This window comes from Eriocheir sinensis, chromosome 60, assembly GCF_024679095.1.
Source record: "Eriocheir sinensis breed Jianghai 21 chromosome 60, ASM2467909v1, whole genome shotgun sequence".
NCBI classification, from domain to species: Eukaryota; Metazoa; Arthropoda; class Malacostraca; order Decapoda; family Varunidae; genus Eriocheir; species Eriocheir sinensis.
Genome location: NC_066568.1, coordinates 4,251,294 through 4,270,217, shown reverse-complemented (window position 1 = coordinate 4,270,217; position 18,924 = coordinate 4,251,294). Strand labels below are relative to the sequence as shown.

General features: G+C 38.1%; 1 protein-coding gene across 5 annotated transcripts in view; it reads left to right on the top strand.

The window, feature by feature from the left end:
- Positions 1 to 18,924, top strand: part of LOC126985792 (uncharacterized) — a 330,694-nt gene that overhangs the window by 106,214 nt on the left and 205,556 nt on the right. Inside the window, exon 1 of one of the 5 annotated variants that reach the window (XM_050841181.1) lies at positions 12,733 to 13,394. The exons of the other annotated variants lie outside the window; for them this stretch is intronic. The gene's annotated coding sequence lies outside the window, so the exon portion shown is untranslated. Of the gene's footprint in view, positions 1 to 12,732; positions 13,395 to 18,924 lie in introns of those variants that run through there. 5 annotated transcript variants of the gene reach the window in all.

The following is an 18,924-nucleotide window of genomic DNA, read 5'->3' as shown; positions in this document are numbered from 1 at the left end:
ACACACACACACACACACACACACACACATGACCCCCCTCCCACAATCCCCTCCCCCCACACAGACAGACAGATCACTTTAAAGAAATATCCCCAGACGCTCAATCACACGCCATTCACCTCAGACTATGGATCTCCGCAACATTCCATTACAAAGCGGAGTGACATCCCGTTTTCTTTCCGCACCGGCACACAGAGGCCTTATTCCCTCGTCCGTCAATACAGAAATAGCCCTAAGCCGCCGTTCTGTCCCGTCCCGTCCCGTCCCGTACCCTCCTATTGGTCATCCTTCTCCTCCTCCGACAGTCCATTCCGTTTGATGACAGTTTTTATTTCTTCTGTTCTCTGTTTGTTTGCTTGTTTTTAGGGGCGTTGTTTTGTTATTTTTCGTCTGTTTTTTTGGTATTTCTCTCTTCGTTTTCGTTTTTTTATTTTTTCCTATTACTTTTTTATTTATTGAGGTTTTACTTAGTTTCTTTTATTTCAGCTCTCTTTTTTTGCTTTCTTCGTCATTTTCACTTCATTGATATTGCCTTATTTTTTATCGTAATTGTTGTATCATTACTTGTACTAACAATGTCATTTTTATTACTCTATATTTTTTTTGGGGGGGGTTCTTGTATTCCTTTAATCTGTTTTTTTTTATTATTTATTTTGCCTGATATTGTTTCTATTTGTTTCGTTTTTCATTTGTATTTATTTTATTATACCTTTTTATATGTATCTGTGAATCGTATTTCTCTCTCTCTCTCTCTCTCTCTCTCTCTCTCTCTCTCTCTCTCTCTCTCTCTCTCTCTCTCTCTCTCTCTCTCTCTCTCTCTCTCTTATACACAGTCTCTTTAAGCTCCCAGTCTTTATTAATTTCTATATTCGTGTATGTTTTTTTCGAGTATTTTTTTGTTCCATTTTTATATGCGATCAGATGACGTGTTTTTTTTCCTCGTTTTTTTTATCTCTGAAAGTCATATGTTTGTTTTTTTCTTTCTTTTTTCGACCATGTTATATTTATACTTGTTTTCTCTGTGCTTCTATTCCCGCTGTTCTTGTTTTTCTTGTTGCTAATCTCCTTTATTTTTTTTCTGGGATAAATTAATATTTTTAATCTTTTTTTTTTTTGGGGGGGGGGGTCAGTCATTCACTCTTTCACTTTCTTCCCTATTTTTTTTTCTTTTTTGTCGTTTTATTTTATCGCCATGGAGGTTTTCTGTTTATTTGCATGTGTATTTGTGTGATTCTCTGATTACTTTAACTTTTCATTTACACAGACGTGTATATATATATATATATATATATATATATATATATATATATATATATATATATATCTATATATATATATATATATATATATATATATATCTCTCTCTCTCTCTCTCTCTCTCTCTCTCTCTCTCTCTCTCTCTCTCTCTCTCTCTATCTATCTATCTCTATCTATCTATCTATCTATTTATCTTTTATCTCCTTCCTTCCTAGAGCGAGAACACGGTCATGTTTTATTCTGCATTCGTGAGTGTCATTTTCTTATCTCTCCTTTCTATCTACTTCCTTCCCGCTATCTTCGTATTCTCTGTAGTCATTCTTAGTTTTTCTCTCTCTGAATTCCGTCGTCGATATAATAGTGTTGGCAGCAGCAGTAATAGTAGTAGTAGTGGTAGTAATAGTAGTGGTAGTAGTAGTTGTAGTAGTAGTAGTAGTAGTAGTTGTTGTAGTAGTAGTAGTAGTAGTAGTAGTAGTAGTAGTAGTAGGAGGAGGAGGAGGAGGATAAAGACCAAAAAGAAAGAAATTGAGAAATTTAAGGAAAACAGAAAATAAAGTTCAGGAATATTCATGCAAATTAAATAAAGGAATCAAAAAGAAGAAAATAAAAGAATATCTAGAAGTAAATACTGATGAATAGATAGATAGGTAGATAGATAAACAGATAATAGTAGTAGTAGTAGTAGTAGGTATATTACTATAACCCAGTTTAATATATAGGAGAATGCCTTATAAATATTCAATGCTTTTAAAGTATCTCCGAGTTCATTTAAATATGCAAGCCTCCCCTAAGAGAGAGAGAGAGAGAGAGAGAGAGAACGCTTATATATAACTCTGACATTTAGCAGTATTGCAGCTGATCGGTCGCGTTGAATAAGTGAAACGTGGCAGGCTGGCACCGTAGACTTTAATCCCCGAGAAACACAAATCCGTCAATAACTCTCAAATTACTCACTTCCAGACGATGAATTTATATAAAAAACAATAAATACTCACCCTTAAACACTTCTATAAGGTCAGGATAAGGTGGAATAGCGAGGGAAATCGAGGAGAAAGGTTTAATATGATGGGTTGAGGCTAAAAGGGGAACTGATTTTGTCTACCCGAGGAAAAGAGAGAAAATGGGTGCGTGCTCGTTTTCGTGGCCTGCTTAAGGGGTGGCTAGTGTGTTCACGGCTGGCCTACCCTGCTATGTATCTCTATTTACTTCCACGTTTTGTTTAATTTTTTGCTCTCTGATTCTTTCATTTGTTTTGCTTGAGTATTCCTTAACTTTATTTCCGGTTTTCTTCTCTTTTTTTTTCTTTTCGATCTCTCATAACTCCTTCTCTTCCTCCTCCTCCTCCTCTTCCTCCTCCTCCTCCTCCTCACACTACTACTACTACTACTACTACTACCACTACTACTATTACTACTACTACTACTACTACTACTACTACTACTACTACTACTACTACTGTCTACATTACTTTTTACGACAGAACGAAAAGGATATGATATGGTATGTTGGTTTTCCTATGTAATACTGCTCTCTCTCTCTCTCTCTCTCTCTCTCTCTCTCTCTCTCTCTCTCTCTCTCTCTCTCTCTCTCTCTCTCTCTCTCTCTCTCATACACAGTCTCTTTAAGTTCCCAATACACTTTCGTTATGCATAAATGTAATGAAGAAAATGTAGGTGCTTGGATGTAATATTTTTTTTTAATCAGCCAATAAAATAATAATGTGAGTCTTAATATCTGTCTTGTAAAGCAGATGTATGTTATTGTTTTCCTTTTTCTCTTATTTTTCTTACTTTTTATTTCATTTTTCTTCTTTTTTCTTCATATATATTTCTTTTTCATCTTTTTCATATTTTTTATTCATTATCTTCTTTTTTCATCATCATCATTATCATCACCATCTATTTCTTTTTCTTTATCTATTTTTCTTCTATTACTTCTGCTTTTGTTTCTTTTGCTTTTATATTGTTTCCAGTTTTAGTTAGTAGTAGTAGTAGTAGCAGTAGTAGTAGTCGTTGTAGTGTAGTAGTAGTAGTAGTAGTAGTAGTAGTAGTAGTAGTAGTGTTGTAATATTGCCGTCATTTCATATTCTCACCTCTCTATTCCGTTCACCCTCAACATGTTTTAGTTTGTGTTTTTTTTCCACCGCCGTGATCATAAATAAGTAAGCGTTCTCCTTCCTCGCCCTTCGTTCACTTTTGTATCATTTTCCGACCCTCTGACTTTTCCTACGCTTCATTTATTTTTTACTCTTTCATCTTTTTTTGCCGGAATATGAAAGGGCTTTCGCTACACCTCTTTCCCTTGTGAAGCGCTTGTGTGTGTAATAATTGCAGATTCTATTTTATGGTTCGTGAATATCTACTGTTTTTTTCAACTATCTTTATTTTTTTCCACGGTGTATGTTCTTCGATGTTTTTCAGTCTTCTTTTTTTGTGTGTGTATGTGTGTGCGTCTGTGTGTGTGTGTGTGCCGGGCTGTGTTTCATCTTGTTAATATTCGTAGTTCCTGTATCATTTTTGTTTCATATAATATAGTTTCCTTCATTGTTTCCTTAATTTCCTATCTTTTTTCTCTCCTTCATTGTTTCCTTCATTTCCTATCTGTTCTCTCTCCTCTTTATCGTTCGTTTCTTCCTCTGTTACTTCCTTCCCTCATTCCCTCCTGTTTTCATTTCCTTTTTCTTCCTTCTTCCTTCCTTTCGTTCAATTATTTTCATTATTTTCCCTTTTTTCGTGTTTTTTCCATTCTCAGTTTCTTCCTCTGATTCTTCCTTCCTTCATTTCTTCTTTGTTTCCCATCTGTTCTCCTTTCCTCTTTCTTCATTCCTTCCTTTCGTTCAATTATTGTCATTCATTTCCCTTTATTTTAAGTTTTATCCATCCTTCCGACCTTCCTTCTTTCCTTCATTGCCTTATTCCTTCCTTCCTTCCCTCCCTTACTCATTCTTGCCTCCTTTTCCTCCTTCCTCTTACACTCATAACTTCAAGACTAACACGTATGCTTTGTACTTTCTTTCCTTCCTTTCTCTTATATATTTTTTCTCTATATACTTCCCATCCTTATGTCCTTCTTTCCTCCGTGTATTCTTCCTTCCTTCATACTTTCCCTGCTTCATTTCCCCCCCTCTCCTTCCGTTTACACTCATAACTTATAAACTAACACCTATTCTTTTTACTGTCTTTCCTTTATTTCTCTTTTTATATTTTTTTCTCTATATATTTCCCATCCTTATGTTCTTCCTTTTTTTCCTCCTTGCATTCTTCCTTCCTTCATTCTTTCCCTGTTTCCGTCTTCCTTCCCTCTCCTTCCTTACCTGTTTCGTTTCTTTCTCTTTTATATTTTTTTTCTCCATATATTTCCCATCCTTATGTTCTTTCTTTTTTCCTCCCTCCTTGTATTCTTTCTTCTTTCATTCTTTCCCCGCTTCCTTCTTCCGTTTACAATCATATTTTTTAAACTGACACATATTTTTTTTCGGTCTTTATATATTTCCTATCCTTATGTTCTTCTTTTTTCCTCCTTGTATTCTTCCTTCTTCCATTCTTTCCCTGCTTCCATCTTCCTTCCCTCTCCTTTCGTTTACACTCATATTTCTAAACTAACACACCAGCTCACACACACACCTTTAAATTCCCCCGGAGTGACTGACCTTCCAAAAACATGTTCAGTCCCAGAGTAAAAATTGAAACTCTCCCATACACACAGAACTCTTCCTTTTCTATAGTCCTTTACCTCTTAAAAAACACATGCAATCATAGAACTAAAAAAACAATATATATAGGAAACTGCCAAACAGGAAAAGTAGGATCTCTCTCTCTCTCTCTCTCTCTCTCTCTCTCTCTCTCTCTCTCTCTCTCTCTCTCTCTCTCTCTCTCTCTCTCTCTCTCTCGCTCTCGCTCTCCCTTCCTCTTGCTCTCAAAAAAAAAAAATTTGAAAACACCGAAGCTTATGTGAACCATTTAAAATATTCATGATAAGATTGATACGGCCAGAGAGAGAGAGAGACACAACACCGCACCTTTAAGCGATAGAGAAAAAAAAGTGAGGGCACCAAAAATAAACCGACTCATCTCTCCCAACACACACTTCACAGGAACACGGGGAAGCCAATATAAACTCCCCCATATTCTTACCTGCTCCTCCTCAACTTCCTTCCCTCATTTTCTTCACCCTCTTTGGTACTTTTTCTCCTCTTCTTTCCATCATGTTCTTTTTTTTTCATCCTCTGGTCATCTCTTTTACAATATTGTCTCATTTTCTGTTTTTTCATTTCCTCACTTTCTTCACCTTCCATCATCTTCTTTATCATATTCTCTTACCTGATCCTTCTCACCTTCCTTACCTCATTTTCTTCACTTTCTAGGCCTCATCTTCACCTTATTTTGCCATAACTCATTTTTTTTCTTTTTTCCAATTTTTTATACTTTTATTTCTCCTATTTTATCATTTTTTTCCCTTCCTGCAACTCTTTAATTATCTTTTTTCATATTTTGTTACTTTCCTTTTCTTTCTCCCCTTTTATATTTTTTTTTCTTCCTGCAACTTTTTTTTTCTCTTGTTTTCTTATTTTTTGTTACTTTCCTTTTCTTTCTCCCCCTCTATCATTTTTTTCCTTCCTGCAACTCTTTTTCTTCTCTCTCCTCATATTTTTTTACTTCCCTTTTCTTTCTCCCCTTCTATTATTTATTTTTCTTCCTCTATTCTCTGTAATCATTATTTCCTTACCATCCCATTTTCTGACCTAACTTTCCTTACCTCATTTTCTTCACCTTCTAGGCCCCATCTTTATCTTATTATGCCATACCTCTGTTTTTTTCTCATATTTTGCTACTTTCCTTTTCTTTCCCCCCTTTTATTGTTCATTTTTCTTCCTGCATCCGATATTCTCCTTATTTCTTTATCTTCTCATTTTCTAATTTCTTGCCCTCTTCACATCTTTACCTTATTTTGCCATACCTCCTCTTTTTTTTCTCTTTTTCTCACTTTTTGTTACTTTCCTTTTCTTTCTCCCCTTTTATCACTTTTTTTCCTTCTTCATTTCTTTACCTTCTCATTTTCTAATTTCTTGCCCTCTTCACCTCTTTTTCCAAACCTCTTTTTCTCATGTTTTCTTACTCTCTCCTCACCTTCCTTACCTCATATGCTTCACCCTTAGGACCTCTCTTTACCTTATATTGCATTTTTTTTATCTGCTTATTCCTTCTTTCCTTCATCTTTCTTTACCTTCTCTTCATTTCTTTCCCCCATTTTTTATCTTGTTATATTATACTCATTATTTTTTATTCCTCTTTTTTTCCTCTCCTCCATTCACTGCTCGCTTCGCATTTCTCCATCGGTTTATTCTCCTCCTCTTTATTTTTGTCTTCTTTTCCTTCTCTCCCTACACCATTTTATTATCAGTTTATCCCCTTGTTCCTTTTTTTTTCTCTCCTCTTTCCTCTTTTTACTTACTCATATTGCTTCCATATCCTTTTCCTCTTCCTCAGTCTTTTGCTTCTCCTCTTTATTTCCTTCCTCTTGTTTCACCATTGTTCCGTCATTCCCCTTTTTCCTCTTCCTCTTTGTTTTCATTTTTTTCTTTACTTTACTTTCAGCTCAACGATATTTCCTTTTTGCTTTCCTTTCAAATCTTTCTCACTTTTTATTTTATATTTTCTCCGCTGCTTCTCCTTTATGTTCTCTTTTCCTCATTTATTTTATCCCTTTTCCATCTCCATCTTCCGTTTTTCTTTTCTTTTCCTTCCCTTCTTCATTTCACAGCTGTTTTCCTCGTCCTATTCGTCCTCCTCCTCCTCCTCCTCCTCCTCTTCCATCATCATCGTCCTTTCATAATTCTTACCTTCCTTTATCCTTCATCAATTTCATATTTTTTTTATCTTCCCTGTTTGATTTTATTTTTTTTCTTCCTACGCAATTTTTTTTTCAGTGTCTCCTTTCTTTAATTACTCACTGTTATTTCATCCTCCGCCTCCTCTTCTTCTTATCTAGTTATTTTATCATGCTCTATTTTATCTTTTTTTTATTTTGTTTTCCTTGCAACGTTTCCTCACTCTTGTATATATTTCTTTTTTCCTTTTTTGGTATTTTCATTTCCTTTTCCTCTCACTTCGCGACCTTTCCCTATTTCTCCTCTTTCTCATTATTTTTTCTCCGCTTCTTCCTCTTCTTCCTCTTCCTCCTCCTTCTCCTCTTAGTCCATCCTTATTGGTCTTTTGTTTCCCTCTTTCCCTATTTTTTTCGATATTTTTTTCTTCCTTCATTATCTCTTCCTCCTTCTTCTCCTATTCCAGTTTTCTCATCTTCGTTATTTTCCTTTATTTTCCTCTTTCTCTATTTTTTTCTATATTATTTTCTTATTTCTCCTTCTTCTCTTAATCCAGTTTTCTCAGTCTTCTTTATTTTCCTTTATTTCCCTCATTCTCTATTTTTTCTATATTTTTTTCCTTTCTTCTCCTCTTCCTCATCCGTCTTCTCTTAGTCCAGTTTTCTCAATCTTCTTTATTGGTCTTTTATTTCCCTCTCTCTTTTTTTCCGATGTTTTTTTTTCTTCCTTCTCTTCTTCCTCTTCCTTCTTCTCTTTGTCCAGTTTTCTCATCTTCTTTAATGTCTTTTTTTTCCTTTACTCTTTCCTTATTTCACTCGTTTCATGTCTTTCTTTTATTATTATTTTTATTATTTTTTATTATTATTATCTTTATCATTTGTTTTATTTTCCTCCACGTACACACACTCCTTTTTTTCTCTTATTATTTCCTCTTTTTCTCATTTGTTTTCTTTCCATTTTATTAATTTCACTTCAAATCTTTCTCTTATATTATCTTACCTTTCCTTAATCTCTTTTCCTCCCTTACCTTTTCTTTTGCTCATATTTTACGTCTTTTTCCATCTCCTTCCCTCATCTGTATTGCATGTTTTCCACCTCTCATTTTCTTTTTCTTTCTCTCATGCTTTCTGATCCTCTCCTTCAATCATACTTTTTACCCTCCTTTCCTTTTAGTTCCTTTTTTTACGTCTTCATTGTACACTTGTTTGGTCTGTGTGGTTTTAATTTGCTTTCCATGTGTGTTATAACTCTATTTAACCTCTTCTCTTTTTATTTTTCTCATGCTTTCTTATCCTCTCCTTCAATCATACTTTTTACCCTCCTTTCCTTTTAGTTCCTTTTTTCACGTCTTCATTGTGCACTTGTTTGGTCTGTGTGGTTCTAATTTGCTTTCCATGTGTGTTATAACTCTATTTAACCTCTTCTCTTTTTATTTTTCTCATGCCTTCTGATCCTCTCCTTCAAACATATTTTTTTAACCCTCCTTTCCTTGTAGTTCCCTTTATTACGTCTTCAGTGGGCAAGTATTTGGTCTGTGTGGTTCTAATTTGCTTTCCATGTGTGTTATAACTCTATTTAACCTCTTCTCTTTTTATTTTTCTCATACTTTCTTATCCTCTCCTTCAAACATATTTTTTTAACCCTCCGTTCCTTGTAGTTCCCTTTATTACGTCTTCAGTGGGCAAGTATTTGGTCTGTGTGGTTCTAATTTGCTTTCCAAGTGTGTTATTACTCCATTTGAGGCGATCTCTGTGTGTGTAAAAAGTGGATATCGATTAGAGGACAAAGGAACGTGAGGGAAAGCGATGGAAGAATACAAATACACTGTTTCTTTTAATTCGAGTTTCACATTCCAAGTGTTTTATTTATTCATTTATTATTTTTAGATCAAAGGAAGCAGCTCAGAGGCAAAAGAAAAAGAGATACAGAATAAAACGCTACGTCCGCTGTGTCCGCTGTGTCCGCTGTGTCACTCACTATTAAAATTAATTATTGTTCTGTTTCTCTTGTTAAAAAAAGCGCGAAAAATATAAAAGTCACAAGCGCCAAAGAACGATGAGAAAAAAAGACTAATTCCAATGCATGATTTCCTTTTGTTTTAATGCATGTGTGTGTGTGTGTGTATTTACCTAGTTTTGTTTACCTAGTTGTAGTTTTACAGGGCCTGGGCTTTACCCTCACACGTGAGCGCCCTTTTCGAAATGCATACTGTTTACTTGTGATTAAATTATGCTCTTCTAGAAATCTCGTCCATTGTTTCTTTATCACTTTCTCACATATTTTACACACTACGCTGGTCAGTGATACAGGTCTATAGTTCAAGGGTTCTTCCTTCTTTCCACTTTTGTATATAGGGACCACTTCGGCCCTCCGCCACTCCTTAGGCACTGTGCCAGATGTTATTGAGCATCTAATGATTCCATATATCGGTCCAACCAACTCATTTCTACATTCTTTCAATATATACCCTGAGGCCCCATCCGGTCCTACAGCTTTCCTCTCTTCCAGCTCCCCCAACAATTTATACATCTCCTCTTTGTTTACTGAGACTTCTTCCATATAAACATTTATCTTGTTTTCTTGTTACTCTTTAAATATTGATGCTTTAGTAAAACCTTGCTGGAACTGTTTGTTTTGGTAACTCCGCCATGCCTTAAGGATCATCGATTTTCACATTCCCGTCGCTCAGTCTTTCAATTGTTTCTCTTGGTTTAATGTTTCCATTTATGAATCTGTAAAATAGTTTAAGTTGTTCCTTGCACTTTTCCACAATGTCCTTTTCATATCCCTTTTCTTCTTCCTTCCTTATTTTCACGTATTCATTTCTCGCTACCTTAAAATCTTCTTTGTTTCTTTGGTTTTTATTTCTTTTTAATCTTTTCCATGCATTGTCTCTTTTTTCTTTTGCCTTAGCACATCTTGCATCAAACCAGTCCTTTTTACCCTTTTCTTTCGGTCTGTATTCTGGTACAAATTTGGTAACACCTGTTTTATACGCCTCTATGACAATATACTTTTCTTGCACTTGTTCTCATTAGCTCATCCCAGTCCAACTCTCCATAATACTTCCGAAGGTTTTCCACGTCTGCCTTCACAGTGTTTAACCTGTTTCTTTTATATGATTCATCCTCTTTACCTCCTTCCTCTTCCGTTTCTATCTCTATGATGTGTGTGTGTGTGTGTGTGTGTGTGTGTGTGTGTGTGTGTGTGTGTGAGTGTGTGTGTGTGTGTGTGTGTGTAATAATAATAATAATAATAATAATAATAATAATAATAATAGTAATATACGGTTTATTCAAGCACGGCAGTTCAAGGGCATAAAAAAAGAAAACAATAATGAAAAAAAAAAGCATGTATTATTATTATTAGTATTAGTATCAGTATCTTTATCATTTGCATTATTTTTCTCCCCTTACGCAAGAAATAAATCAGGTAAAAAATAATAATAATAATCACCGCCTCAATCAAGGTGTGGAGGTGACAAGTGGCTTTAATTGAACAGGTAAATAATAATGGAATGCTCTCAGGTATTAAGGCAAAAAAAATATATATATGTAATCACTGAAACGAAACATATTTTAATTCTTTGAACGGTATTATTTTAGTGAATATTAATTGGCTTTTGATAATGTATTGGAATGTAATATATAGACGCCAGTTATTATTATTATTATTATTATTATTATTATTATTATTATTATTATTATTATTATTATTATTATTGTTATTGTTGTTGTTGTTCTTATTGTTATAGTAATAGTAGTAGAAGTAGTAGTAATAGTAGAAGTAGTAGTAGTAGTATCATTGTTATTATTATTATTATTATTATTATTATTATTATTATTATTATTATTATTATTACTATTGCAAAAAAGTTCAACAGCATCATGAAATCCAATCAAACACTCAATTACACGAACTTTCAACCTCTGTATCATTTTATGTGTGTGTGTGTGTGTTTGTGTGTGTGTGTGTGTGTGTGTGTGTGTGTGTGTGTGTGTGTGTGTGTGTGTGTGTGTGTGTGTCCGAAAATAGAAAAAAAATGGAAATGATACTGCCAACCAACAACAACAACAAAAAAAAAAAAGTGACCTGCGGCGAGTTCACTTTTGTGGTGTTGATGGTGATGAACGGTTTTAGGGCGCTGGTGGTGATGGCGGCAACGGTGGTGGTGGTGGTGGTGGTGAATGGGATATTTGGAAGACGAGAGAGTGGAATGGAAGTGCGGGTTAGGCGCGGGATAGAATGAAGAGTGGAAGAAAGGGGAGGAAGAGAGGGAAGGGGGGAGGGAAGTGAGACAGTGAAGGAGAGGAAGGGAAGGAAAGGAAGGTAGGGAAAGGAAAGAGCGAAGGAGAGAGGGATAGCGGAGGACAGAGAGAAAGAGCAGTGGGGAAAGGAAACCGAGATAAGGAGAAGGAAAAAGAGGAGGAAGAGGGGAGAAAAGTGAGGTAACAAACAGGATTGGAGGGGAAGAAAGTAAGAGAAAGGTGAGACATGAACGAGTATGGGTATTTATAGAGGAAATGAGATAACAGAAAGAGAAGGAAAGGAAGGGAATGAGATAAGGAAGAAAGGGAGAAATGTAGGAATAAAGGGTGTATGGAAGAGGTATGAGACGAAGGAAAAGGGAGGAAGGGAGGTATAAGGTGTGTTTGCAAAGGGAATTAGGTGAGAGACAGTGGATGAACGGAGGTGTGGATGTGATGGAGAACGGAGTGGAAAGGATTAGATGTAAATGTGGAAGAGGGAGGATGGGATGTGGGGATAAGGAATGGGCAGGAAGATGATAAAGAAGGGAGGAGATGGAAATGAAAATATGGGAAGGGAAGAAAATGAAGGTAGGGGATGGAAAGGGAATGGAGAGGAAAGGAAAATAAAGGAAGGGAAGAAAAAGATTGGAAAGGAAGGGAAACAGTAAGAAATAGAAGGGAAAAGAAGGTAGGAGATATAAAAAGGAAAAGAAAGGAGAGACAAGAAAAGGAAGTGACAGGAACTGAAGTAGAAGGAGAGGAAAGGAGAGGCAGGAATAGCAGAAATAGAAGATGTGTGTGTGTGTGTGTGTGTGTGTGTGTGTGTGGTGGGCAGTCGTGCGTGGTTTGTTTGACTTGGTGTGTTTGGTGTTGCGTGTGGGTGTGTTGTGGTGCGGCGGGCAGTGGTGGTGCAGGTGACGGAAGTGATGATGGCTGTGGGCAAGTGTGGGGGACAGGTGTGGTGGTGGTGATGGAAGTGATGATGGCTGTGGGCAGGTGTGGGGGACAGGTGTTGTGGGCAGGTGTGGTGGTGGTGGTGATGGAAGTGATGATGGGGGGGTTGTGGGCAGGTGTGGTGGTGGTGGTGATGGAAGTGATGATGGGGGGGTTGTGGGCAGGTGTGGGGGGCAGGTCTGGTGCTGTTGTTGTTTTAGGCGGATTTTCGCTCCTCGCCGCTGGTGCTATTGTGGAGGCTGCGGCGGCGGCGGCGGCGTTTCGGAGCGTCAGTCGCCGCCTGGCCCCGCCACGAGAAGCATGTGTGTGCCGCGCCGCGCCGCCCCCCGCCCCCCCCTGGCCCCGGCGTGAGTCTGCCGCCCCGACGCGCTGCCCAGTTCCTTGTTTGACTTGCCTGAGCCTCGGCACCTGCCCTGCCCCGCCCCGCCCCGCCCCGCCCCGACCACCACCAGTGGTTCCCTCACCTGTCCATACCCCGCCCCTAAACCCCTGTACCCGCCCCTAGTGCCTCGCAACTGGTGCGGTGCCCCGCGTGTGTAATGTGCCCCCGGCGCTGAGCCCTGCTCCGCTGTGCACCGCCATCATCGTCAGCCTCGTCCGGGCGGCATGGTGGGCGTGAGGGGCGCGTGGGTGCCAACGGGCGTGGGCTGCCCCGCCGCCCTCGGGTGGTGCTGACCGCCGCACCCCCCGCCCCGCCCCGCGGCCGCCGCGCCGCATGGGCATACCGCGCGCCCGACACCTCACCATGGCGTGCTGCGGCTGCGGTCAGCGGCGCCGCTCCAGCGCCTTCCTGCCGCGGGCGCCGTACGATGCGCCGGGGCTTCGGTGACGGTCGTCGGGGGTCGCCGACGACTCGGTGCTGAGCCACACCGGCAGCAGCTGGGGCAGCGCCTCCAGCAGCAGCACCGACACCACCACGCTGCTGTCGGGGCGGCGCGGCTCGCTGGGCAGCGTCGCGCCCGCCACGCTCACGCTGGTGGAGCATGTGTCCCACCTGGCCGACCCCCCCGGCCAGCCGACCCCCTGCGTCTTCTGCAGCCCCCCCAGCTCAGCCCCCCAGGCCGCCCCCACCACGCACGCACCCACCACGCTGTCTGCACTCACAGGAGGTGTGTGTGTGTGTGTGTGTGTGTGTGTGTGTGTGTTTGCGTGTGCGTGTGTGTGTGCGCGCCTTTACCTGGGCTCGGTAATTGCTCCGCCCCGCCCCGCAGCCCGAATATCGTGTTGTCCTGCGAGGTGTCATGAAACACAACACAAGGACGCGGCTAATTAGTGTGTGTGTGTGTGTGTGTGTGTGTGAGAAAGATAAACAGACAGATAGACATACACAGACAAAGACCGAGAAACACACAGACCAACAAACAGCTAAACACCGGCACACAGAGGTAAAGACAAACGAAGAAGAAAAGAAAAAAAGAAAGAACAAAAAAAAACGAAGCAAAGAAACCAGAAATACTTTTGGTTCTTTTCTTTTCTTTTATTTCCCTTTCTTTTGTGGTTCCGTGAAAGGCATCTGGGAGCTGTTGAAGTTGGTGGAATTTGGAGGCATTCAATTGCTCTGATGATGATGATGATTGTGGTGGTGGTGATGTTGGTGGTAGTGGTGGTGGTGGTGGTGATGTTGTTATTGGTGATGGTGGTAATGGTGGTGGTGATGATGGTGGCGGTGGTGGTAGGGGTGGTTGTGATGGTGGTGGTGGTGGTAGTGGTGGTGGTGGTAGTAGTATTTCCATCTCTATATCTTTACAAACTATTCCTTCTCTTACTTATTACTTGACTTTATATCTTTAACTCTACAATTACTTAAGGAGAATCATATTTATCATTAATTTTAGCTAAGTTTTGTTGATCACTAGTCAGCATATATCTTTTAGTGATAGTAATAGCAGCATAGGTCGTGGTAGTAACAGGAAATATATATCATGATGGTGGTAGTAGTGGTGGTGGTGGTGGTGGTGGTGATATTGGTGGTGGTGACACGGACCATGACAGGAGGGAAGACACTTTGAAACACGTTGAAATGGATGTCAAGACTTTGGAAGGGGGGAAGATGAAAGGAAATGGCGATGCTGAAAATGATGGGGGATTCAAATTGCGCCCTGGTAGAAATTATAGTAGTAGTAGTAGTAGTAGTAGTTGTAGGTGTTGTTGTTGTAGTAGTTGTAGGAGGAGGAGGGAGAAAGGTGTATTGGATTTGTGATTAATGGACAGGTAAGGGAAAACACAGGTGGAAGAGGAATTAGTAGTAGTAGTAGTAGTAGTAGTAGTAGTAGTAGTAGTCCAGAGATCAATACGAAACATTTAATTGCATTCCTGAGAATTTGACTCCATGAAAACAAACAAAAAAAGATGAAAAAGAACCCTCGCACATTCTCTTTCACTTAATTTGTCTTTCATTTACTTTCTCTTTCACTTTCTCTTTTTCTTTCATTCACTTGTTTTCTGACTTTCACCTACTTTCTCTTTCTCTTACTTTCTCTCTTTCTTTCACTTCCGTTCCCTCTCTTTCATTTCCCATTTTCTTTCCCTCTCACTCTCTTTCTCTTTCTCTCTTTCATATTTTCTCCTATCTAACTTACTTTCCCTTTCTCTTTCACATACTTTCTCTACCTCACTTTCTATCCCTCACTCACTTTTTCTCTTTCATATTTTCTCCTCTCTAACTTACTTTCCCTTTCTCGTTCACATACTTTCTCTATCTCATTTTATTTCCCTTACGTTCTCTTTCACTTTCACTTTCTACTGCCCTTCACTTCCCCTTTCTCTCACTTATCTCCGCATCGCTAATCTCCTCTTATCTCCCTAACCTTCTCTTCCTCCCCCACTTCCCGTTTTCTTCCTCCCCCACTTCCCGTTTTCCCCTTTTATCTTCGGGGTGGCCAAACATAGGGAAGGAAACGAAAAAAAAAAAACGGTCCTGAACGTAAACAGAAGACCAGCGATCGATCTCAGAAACCTTCCTTCGTTGTTATCCGCCGTGTTTCGTATTCGTTGTAAATTATTTGCCGCCCTCCGATAATCGATAAGGGAAATGCCGTTGTAGAAGATGATGTTGTAGATATTGGAGTGGTGGTGGAGATGGTGGTAGTAATATTAGTAGTAGTAGAAGTAGAAGTAGTTGTAGAAGAAGGAGGAAGAGGAGAAGGAGGAGTATTAGTCGTTCTGTATTAGGTGTAGTAGAAATAGTAGTAAAGCATTGTTGGTAGTAGTTATTGTAGTAGTAGAAGTAGTAGTAGTAGTAGTAGTAGTAGTAGTAGTAGTAATAGTATAAGAAGAAACAATAGTAGTAACAGTTTCAATGTTTTAGTTGTAGTAATGTTAGTAAGGTAGTGTTGGTAGTAGGTATTGTAGTAGTAGTAGTAGTAGTAGTAGTAGTAGTAGTAGTAGTGGTAGTAGTAGCCATATATCAAATAAGCAAACTCGTATATACGGTATATATAAGTCAACCGAAAACAAAAAATCCAAATATCACACAAAACAACAAAACAAAAAAAAACAAAAAAAAATAGAAAAAATTAACAAGAGCAAGAATATCAAGTGTAAAAAAAATATACAAAAGAAATATAGAAAAAAGGTGATTCTCCAGGTTTTGTGGTTTTATTATTTACAAATCTGAGTAAACAAACAAACAAACAAACTAAACGGTTTAAATATTAGGAAAATCCATAAAGTTAAGGTACACGCGCCTTTAAATCCATATTGGGAGAGAGAGAAATGAATTGAAGAGGAAAGGAAGGAAAGGAGGTGAAGAAGAGAGAGAGAGAGAGAGAGATTTACATAGAAAATCAGACCACAGACCCATGGTCCAGACTTGGTGGTCTGTCCTTAAACCCTAAAGTGATTTACATTAATCAGAAGACTCCAAACGTTGCATTTCTCTAGTTGATATTAAGTTGAAGGAAGTGACGGTCGAGCTTATTTTGAAGAGTCAATCGTGTTACACTGGACCACTGACGGTGGAAGCTTATTCCATTCTCGCACTACAACGTTGGTGAAGAAAAATTTGGTGCAGTCTGAATTTACTTGTCTACATCTGAGTTTTACGCCATTGTTCCTCGAGAGAGAGAGAGTAATGGTGTGAAGATAGTGAGAAAGGAAATGAAGTAAATAAAGAAGTAGGAGAAAAGAAAGGAAGAAGAGAGAGAGAGAGAGAGAGACACTAAAACACATTAAAGGTTTCTGGGTGAGACGAATCTGTTTTCCGTTTTCTCTTTCTTGACAGCCCAAAGATTGGAAGGCTGACCGCAACAAACACCCATCAAGCTTTCTCTCTCTCTCTCTCTCTCTCTCTCTCTCTCTCTCTCTCTCTCTCTCTCTCTCTCTCTTGTCTCTTGACGTATCTGTGACTAATTTCCTGAAAGAGTGAAGTGGACAAGAAGAGGAGGAGGAGGAGGAGGAGGAAAGATAGCGAGAGAAATGTCAGTTCCTCCGTCGTTTGCTCTTTTCTTTTTATCCTTCCTCCGCCTTCCCAGAATTTTCTCTCTCTCTCTCTCTCTCTCTCTCTCTCTCTCTCTCTCTCTCTCTCTCTCTCTCTCTCTCTCTCTCTCTCTCTCTCTCTCTCTCTCTCTCTCTCTCTCTCTCTCTCTCGCTCTCTCTCTCGGTTAAAATTGAGCGGTATTAATCTATGCGCTTATTCACAGTAAGAGAGAGAGAGAGAGAGATTTATCGCTCTATACATTATGCATCATATTTAACTTGCTTGATTGCGTGTGTTTGTGTGTGTGTGTGTGTGTGTGTGTGTGTGTGTGTGTGTGTGTGTGTGTGTGTGTGTGTGTGTGTGTGAAAACAAAACACCCAAAATTATGTCCATCCCTTCATCATCGTGTGTTTGATTCGACGAGTTTGTTTGTTTTTCTGTTTATTTTATTTATATATTTATTTATTTGTATTAAGGAGTGTTTTTTTATTTAATATTTGTTGTTTGCTAACTTATTATTCGCTTGTCTTGTTTGTCTTGTTTTTCTTCAGTGTTTTTTTTTATATTTTTTTTATTATTATTACATTTGCATCTCGTTACATTTTCTTCATTGTTTTGTAATATATGTTTTCTTTTTTTTTTACTTGTCTGCTGTGTTAAGTTTATTTCAATCAAGATTTTTTTTTAGTTAGCCGTTCTGTTGTTGTTGTTGTTGTTGTTGTTGTTGTTTTCATTTCAGCAGTTCTTTTGTTTTGTTTTATTTCAGGATTTCTTTTTTTTATTTCCTATCTTATTTTCTTTTTTTCTCTCATTGATTATTATTTTTTTTGTGGGAATTGTAATGTAGTTTCCTCCGTAAGATCACTTTAAAATTTCTCTGTAATTGACCTTTTGTGTGTTATTATTAATCTTTTTTTTTTTCCTATTTTCCTCGCGTCTAAATTTATTCAGTGTTTGACCGATTTTTTTTTTTTATATTTTATCGTTAATTTTTCTTTTGTTTCACTTATTCAGTCGCTTTTTATTTTCAGTCTTCTTCCTCCCATTTATTTTTGTATATTTTATCGTTATTTTTCTTTTATTTCACTTATTCAATCGCTTTATATTTTCAGTCTACTGCCTCCCATTTTTTTTTTTATCGTTATTTTTTCTTTTATTTCACTTATTCAATCGCTTTTTACTTTCAGTCTTCTTCCTCCCACTTATTTTTGTATATTTTATCGTTGATTTTTCTTTTATTTCACTTATTCAATCACTTTTTATCTTCAGTCTTCTCCCTCCCATTCATTTCCCTCGCTGAACCATCTTTCACACCTCGTCATTCATCTTCATTCCCCTTCATCACTTCCACTCATTTTCATCCTTTCAACTTTCGTATTTCCACCAACGTTGCCACCTCGTATTTACCCGTTTTCGACACTTAATCCATTGTCATTTTTTTCCTTGATTTCTAAGTTATTTTCCTTCTTTCATCGTGACAGCGCCATGATTATTTTCCTTCCCTTTTTTTCATTTTTTTCCAGTCTTTTCTTCTTCCTTTCTTACATTTTAACAATTACTAAAAGACATCTGAAAGTAATAATTTTAAGGATACTTATAAATATATCTCATTATTGGGGTGCAGAGGACAGATTTAGGGCTGGAAAATGGTGACTTTAAAAGGGTGACTAGGAAGATTTGGCACCCTTGATTTCCAGTCCCTCATTCCACACTCACTGATGTTCACGCTTTTCATATTCATTCACGCTGTTTTCTCACACTCCCTCACTTTCACACTTTCCCTTCATCATCACTCTCTCTCTTTTTCATACACATAATCACATCCTTTCCATTATTTCAACTCATTTTCACCCTTTCAATCTGTACCTATTTCCAGTCCCTCATTCCACCCTCACTGATTTTCACTCCACGTTCACTCACGCTGTTTTCTCACACTCCCTCATCTTCACACTTTCCCTTCATCATCATTCACTCTCGCTTCTTCACACACACAATTACATCCTCTCCAATTATCTTCATTCACATTCATTTGGTTATTCACTATCTATCTATTTATCTATCTATCTATCTATCCATATTTATTTGTATCTAGTTAACTTCTCATACAATATTACACCTTGTTCAAATATCTTCAATAACTTTCTTTTTAATTATTATTATCTATATCTATCCTTCTGCTCTTATATATAAGTATCTATCAATTTAATCTATCATACAAAATT